Here is a 7,529-nt window from a genome sequence, read left to right on the forward strand (position 1 = left end):
CCGTTTGGCCGCCCGGCCCGGATTTTTGCCCGCTGAAAAAATCACCTTCGGTATTTTGGCTGTATTGTGATTGGTTATAGTTTTTAAATTGTGATATAATTATATGTGTGGATTGTTTGATGATAGATAAGAATAACTAATATTGTAAAGATAAGAATTAATAGATTATTATTTTTAAAGATGGTTTTTAGAATAATTATGATGAGAAAGAATTTATTTGGAAAATGGGTTAGTATTGAATAGTTATTAAAATAGATAATTTAAAATTATTTATTTCGAAAAAGGGGTCATTTTGAGTTGTTAAATTATTTTTTATTAAAATAGATAATTTAAAATTATTTATTTCGAAAAAGGGGTCATTTTGAGTTGTTAAATTATTTTCGACAAAAGAATTATATTTTTGATAATTATGATAATTTAAAAGAATTTATTTCGAAAAAGAATTATTTATTTTGGATTTAAATTAAATTATGATTTTGTGCAGGTAGTTGTAGAGTGCGATATTTTATGTGTAAAACGATCATAGTTTTTCGATTTTATTTTTTAACCGTAGTCATATTGGATATTATTTAGCTGTTGATAAGTTGTATAAGTAGTTAGAGGGTTGGGTAACAAGATATTGAATGAAACCGGACTGTATGCATGTTTTTACTGATTCATGATTACATTTCATGTTTTGTGAATATTTTACTGTATTTGACATGTCTACTTTTATTGTTCCTATTTTGTTTGAAAACCATTAGTAGTTCATGACTTAGTGACCTCGTGCGTCATGGACAGACCTAGTGACATGTGAGGGCATGTTGACCTGAATATTATGTCTGGGATGATATTCATTGTGATATGTATTATTTTCTTCTGTGTTGTTTATTACATTCTCGCTATTGTGATCGGGGACCTGTGACTTCGCTTTATATATTGCTTGACGCTTAGTGTATTAGGTTGAGGAGAAATGTTTAATTTTATTTTTCTCCTTAATCAAATACGTCGCGGGCTTGTTCACGTTCCGATTCCCGGTTATTTTGGGAAGCGGGGCGTGATAGGTTTTTTTGGTGACCGTTGCGGACAGGCCGGGCTCCTGATCCGGGCCGCCCGGCCTGGTTTCGTTACCCGGTCGGAACTGTTCCGGGTCGGGCGCCAGCGAGAGGACCCNCCGGGACGGCGGGCTTTTTGGACAGGGCTAATAGTCCCTACAGTGGGAAAGCTTCGAAGTGCTCAACCCCGCTCAGGGTAACAAGAAATTAAGTAGGGGAAAGTTTTGCCGTCACTCTCCCTCCCTAACTTCCTATCATCATTGCCCAATCGCGCGCTATCCTATCATCAGATGCCGGCCCAAACGTCGAACCTTCCATATATAGTTGTGCAATACTTCGATGTTTCCTAACCAACGAGACGTTTCTGCATTAATGCTAACGACATAGAAGTGCATCTCCCAATTATCATCTTAAACATTCCAAGTGTCAGATTTATCGCCTAATTAACAAGGTATCCACGAGCAGAGGATCACTGCGGTCGGTCACCAAGGCACCATTGTAGTCAGGCGTCTCACCGTTGCCACCGTTGTCTCACCCCGGAAGTTGAACACTGCATTGTTCTCTCCCTTGTTCCATATCTCATACATCCAGAAACCCATCTTCTTCTTATTTAATTAGGATACATGGGGTTTTGGGCAGAAGGGGTTCTATTTGTAGAGGTAATAATAATATTTAGTTTGGAAGACTAAGATCTTAAGTAATTAGTTTCTTAAATAGCTCCATAAGACTGTAAGTTTGGTATTGTTTTACTTGATTTCTTAATGACTACTCTATCCTACAATCGTCATTCGAGAAAAAAAAACTATTTGATCGAGGACAGCTATTGTTGTAAGACCAAGTATTTAAAGGTAAAACTTAGAGGTAATAATAATATTTAGTTTGGAAGAGTAAGTGAGATTAGTCTTAAGCAATTAGTTTCTTAAATGGCTTTATAAGACTGTAAGTTTGGTATTGTTTTACTTGATTTCTTAATGACTCCCCTGCAGCCGTTATTTGGAAGGGGAAAAAAAGTCTGTATGACCGAGGACAGCTATGGTCAAATGAACAAGTATTTAAAGGTAAAACTTGACAGTCACATAATAAATCTATGGCAATATATGTTTGAACACGAAATCAACAACCAATCTTTCCAATCTTAGAACCTCTTTTGACGCTTTATCGCCACCACATATTCAGCTTCTATTGTTGAAAGGGCAAATAGCATATTGTAATTGTGACTTCTAACTAGTCGATTATGAACACACGGCATGTAGTTGATTTTGTTATGAACTCTATATTTAATTAATTAACAAAGTAAATCATGAACACACAGCCTGTAGTTGATCATCTTGTGAGCTCTATATGTCGATTAACAAAATAAATTAATATTTAGTGCTGATAATATTTCTTAATGTTGTGATACTTTACATATCCTTTTAATGCATGGTTTCTAAACTCTCATGAAAGGAAACTTGTGCCTACGGGGGGGGGGGTGTGGGGGGGGGGGGGTAGAGAACAGTGGCAGCAACATCCGGCATCGTGGATAGAACAAATCTCTCGCACCCGGCTTGAACTCTATAGAAGGCAGTAACTTGTGATTGGACAACCATTCCACGCTCTCGAACAAAAAGAGTACATTATATAGCGCATTTGATCCGTTAGGTAAGCCCCAATCCACAGTTCATGCGAGCACCTATTTACATCCTATAACCAAAAACTCAGGGATAATGGTGTTCAAACGGTAAAAGAAACGAGCATAGGCCTACCTGTCCACAAAAGCACCAAATCAAGGAGAAAATTGCACAACAGTACAATAGGATTGCCCACTAAGTGGTCATGGTAAAAAACATCCTACTCAACATTACATAATTTGTTGATCGAAGCAAATTATAATGGATATTCTCAACGAGATTGCTTCTGGTATCCAACATATACACAACTTGTTTAAAAGCTTCCTACTTCATTTCAACAGATTATACATATAGTAACATAATTTAACAAGAGAATGGTGCCAACTTATTCTACCAACTTTGATAAGCTCACGAAATCTTTCTTCTCCAATATCATGGAACAATATCTTTACAACAAGTTGGAGCAAGCTGTGCCTCAGCCTCCAGGCATTTTGGGGCATGGGTTATTAAACCCGCTTCATCAAGACGTCTTCTTCCAGGTATTTTTGAGCATGGGCTGTTAAACATATATTACTAAAATAATACAACAACAATGAAACAGTACATCAGTGTCATCCGTGAAATGATTCTAACATTCTGTAAAGTGTCCTTGCAACCCATCTCTGAAAGTTTACCAACCATGACAAAGATCAGTTATGAAACAATATTACACCAGAAGCAAATCATACAGTGTTTAAAATAAGATCGGTAAAATGATGCAAGATGCAAGATTATAGCAAAGACAACGAATCATAGGCATGCAAACATGTCATACAGTGCTCAAAATAGGATTGGTAAAATGATGCAATATGCAAGAATATAGCAAAAGCAAGACGAATCTTGCAAGAATATAGCAAAGACAACGAATCATAGGCATGCAAACAAGTCATACAGTGCTCAAAATAGGATTGGTAAAATGATGCAATATGCAAGAATATAGCAAAAGCAAGACGAATCATGGGCATGTTAGCATGCATGATCAAATGCTCTTACAGCTCTTAAAAGAGAAAAACTTTTACCTTATAAGAAATTTTAGTAGTCTCTTTTGTCTAGAAATTGCTAGAATGTTAAACAAGCCATAAATTACCCAAACATTCAAGCTTCCACATGATTTACCCCACAAGTTCAAGAAAGAAAGGGAAAAAACAACTGTTGCCGCATTGACCATATGAACACATGGTCACATTTACAGAAAAAAACATGTGACAGCATTTCAAGTCGTATTGTCTACTAAAGCCATTCAGGCAGACAATATTCTACTGAAGATAGCAGGTTTGCATACTGGAGGTTGAAACACAAACACTGACTTAAATACTATGTTCATGCGAACTAATTCACATGACAATTTGTTGTAATTCATATTACCAGTTTATATAGTACTTATTGACAGTGTATTAGGTTCATTGTTTTGTATCAAGGTACATGGAGGTGACATGACAACTTAAAGGTCAAACTGGTCGACAAAGATGAGATCTGGCATGAGGGGTGCTCTAGAAAGGCATCAACTCTAGGCAGTTAAAACATAGTAGTTCTCATGACCTTGATCATACAGTTAGTGTTGCTAGATATTATTGATAATTTGGTATTAGTAGATTTAGTAGATATTATGAGATATTAAGATGTATGTGATTAGATATGATTTATCTCATACCTATTTGTAACATCATCCTAATCTCTATTTAAGAGAGGTCAGGGTTAGATAAATAATATATTTCCCCTTTTCTATTTTCTCTACATGGTATCAAAGCCTACTTGATCCTACAGAACTTCTCCCGACTTTTTAGTTCTCAAGGCCGTCGACGACGCTTTGCATGGCCTTCATGCTTCCCTTGGCGACTCTGATGGCATCGGCAACTTCAACAACATCAACTTAGGTATCATTGTTTTCTAGATCTTATCAAACAACCTCCACAAAAATAACCCAATTTTAAAAATAAAAGGGGGAAATTGGCATCTACTGTTCACGTGATGAACAGTACACGTGATGAACAGTACCGAGGTTAGTCTCATGCCATGAACACTTATCGGAGTTACTATTCACTCTTTCGCATTTTTGGTAGTTATATGCGGCAAGGTTTTAAATGTCGGCCGACATGTCCGACATGTCGGCCGACATATCGGTTTGAGGGCTTGACCGACACGACATGAACGTTTTTAACTCGTATGTCGGTTTTCAGGGCCAAATCGGAAATATCAAGGTTATATCGGGCATATCGGCCTATTTTTTAGCTTTAAAAAATCGACCGATATTGTACTTTTTTTAAGATATGACTTTTGTTATCGGGTTTTGGTTTAGTAATAAATACCCAAACCCATTTGACCCGTTCTCATGTTTAAGGGTTTCTTATGAACCCAATAGAAAAAATTTATGAACCCAAATCCGTATATTATTTACTTTTTTATATGTTTAGTCTATAGAATTTATAAAGTATGCTTATATTTAATTTATGAATGCTTATATTACATTTAGGACATGATATTATACATATGCGCACTACCCGATATGACAATCCGATATTTAGTCAATGTCCCCCGATATATCCCCGATTTTCGCTATCCGACATGGATTTCAGCCATCCGACATGTCCCCGACATCCGACATTTAAAACCTTGATATGCGGCGACATTGGTCCTCTTTCGATGTTTCTACTGGCTTACTCGCCTAGGACTATGAAACACGGACATGGACACGGCGACACGGACACGACACGGATACGACACGGACACAGCAAAACCCAAAAAAAAAAGGACACGGCGACACAGCTAGATTTTTTAATATTATTATTATATATAGATCAATATTGAATTAAATTTCTATTACATTTTCATATTTTTTTTGTTATGTAAAGTAGAGATTATAAATAAGAAACTAAAGGAAAGTGTGTTGCAGGTGTGAATTAAGACGTCAGGATGGCAATGATCTCTTGAAGAATTAAAGACAATAATGTTAAAGAAGACGAGAAAGAGAAGATGAACATATAGAAAAATAGATCAATTTTTATGTTATATTATTATGTAACATTGGCTTGTATAATCAATGACAAATATAAGTTATGTATCTGATGAAGATAATACCAAATTTTAATTTTCATTACTTTCATCTTGAGCATATCAAAATACAAGAGAATAAAGTTCAAGTTACAACTAGTTCCATTGCTACAAAATACTAAGTCTTTATATATTTTGGAATTACTCCCCCCCCCCAATCCCCATCAAATCAATATATTTTGAAATTAGTCCCTCAAATGTGTAAAGGGTTTTGAATTTAGTCCCAAAATCTTTTAACTTGCCGGTAACTAGATGGACTAAATTCCAAACACTCAAAAAGATTCTGGGGATTATATTAACACATTGAAGATGTGGTGCAATTATGTCAAGTAAACCCTATTAGGAAATATAATTTAGATGGGCTTTGTTATTCTAGAGCCCACTCAGAATTCCTGCGGGCTTTAGCTTTGAATAAGGAATTTGTATGGGCCTAATGTCTTACACTGAAGAATGTTTACAAAAGAGGAATTAGACGCGAGATGGTTTGTAAATTGTTCTGGTTCAGTGTTCGAGAGAGAGAGAGAGAGAGAGAGAGGAAGAGATCGGAGAGAGAGAGATCCATAGAGCGACTGAGAGAGATCGAGGGATCGGAGAGAGAGCCTGAGAGAGAGAGAGATCGGGGGAGAGAGAGACGAAGAATCAGAGAGAGAGATCGAGAGAGAGACTAACCATTAGGGTTTGGGTTGCTGAGAGGACGATCGAGGACGACGAGGACGATCGAGAAAGAGATGGCGGCGTTTTCTTTTCAATTGGGATCGAGAGAGAGCTGAAGAGTCGATCGGGTGAGTTAAAACTAGGGTTAGGGTTTAGGTTTGGGTTTCGGGTTTACAGTTTTTCTTTTCTTTTTTTGCCCTCTCAGCCGTGTGTCGGGAGAGAAACAAGCGTGTCCGGAGCGGTCGAGGCGTTAACCCGTGTCGGCGGCGTTGACCACGTAAATGCGTGTCTGCGTCCGACAAGCGTCGGACACGGACTCGGGGCTTGTTTCCGAGAGTCAGTGTTTCATAAGCCTAGGATTTTTACTGGCTTTCTCGCTTACCGTCTCTACCAGTAGTCCTACCTAGGCTTTCTTTTATTGGCTTACATGTCTAGGATTTCTACTGGCTGTGACTGTAATTTTCTGATTGTTGACGTCTTCAACCAGACAAAGATGACATTATTGAAGCTCTTGCAACTAACTGTCTTGTTCCCATTTGTAACAAGTTGTGCATATATAGAACATATGCTCCAGTTTCAGGGGGAGTGTTAGATATTATTGATAATTTAGTATTAGTAGATTTAATAGATATTATGAGACATTATGAGATGTGATTGGGTATAATTTATCTCATACCTATTTTGTAATATCCTCCTAATCTCTATGACTCTATCTAAGAGAGATTAGGGTTAGATGAATAATATTTTTTACCTTTTCTATTTCTCTACAAGTGCATTGCAGTTTATGCCCTTATCACTAGACACATTGATATATTCATGATCCTAAAAGAAAAGTAAAGGAGAAATCCCAGATTTGCAGTTAGTCAATCAAGCAATTAACACTAGCATCAACTAGTTAAAGAATTTTGGTCGAATTCAGGATAAAAAAACATGTTGCTAGGCTTTTAAGGCCCTTGACGTATCATGAATACATGACAAAAAAATTCTTTTCTTGTTCTCGATTTTGAGGTGAGCATTTGCCTAGTTTCAAGTTAAACTAGAGGCAAAAAATTAGCTGATCATTACATAATTCTCACATGACAAGTCAACCTAACATAGAACTAATATCATCTCGAGTTCAGGGATTGTTAAAGGCTAGAAAAAT

At 36.8% G+C, this 7,529-nt stretch overlaps 1 protein-coding gene across 2 annotated transcripts in view; it reads right to left on the bottom strand.

Moving 5' to 3' along the window:
- LOC109844256 (two-component response regulator ORR21) overlaps window positions 2,809-7,529 on the bottom strand; it is a 16,012-nt gene continuing 11,291 nt past the window's right edge. For both annotated transcript variants that reach the window (XM_020413226.1, XM_020413225.1), the window contains one exon: window positions 2,809-3,306. The gene's annotated coding sequence lies outside the window, so the exon portion shown is untranslated. The remainder of the gene's footprint in view (window positions 3,307-7,529) is intronic.

This window comes from Asparagus officinalis, chromosome 6, assembly GCF_001876935.1.
Source record: "Asparagus officinalis chromosome 6, Aspof.V1, whole genome shotgun sequence".
Classification (NCBI taxonomy): Eukaryota; Viridiplantae; Streptophyta; class Magnoliopsida; order Asparagales; family Asparagaceae; genus Asparagus; species Asparagus officinalis.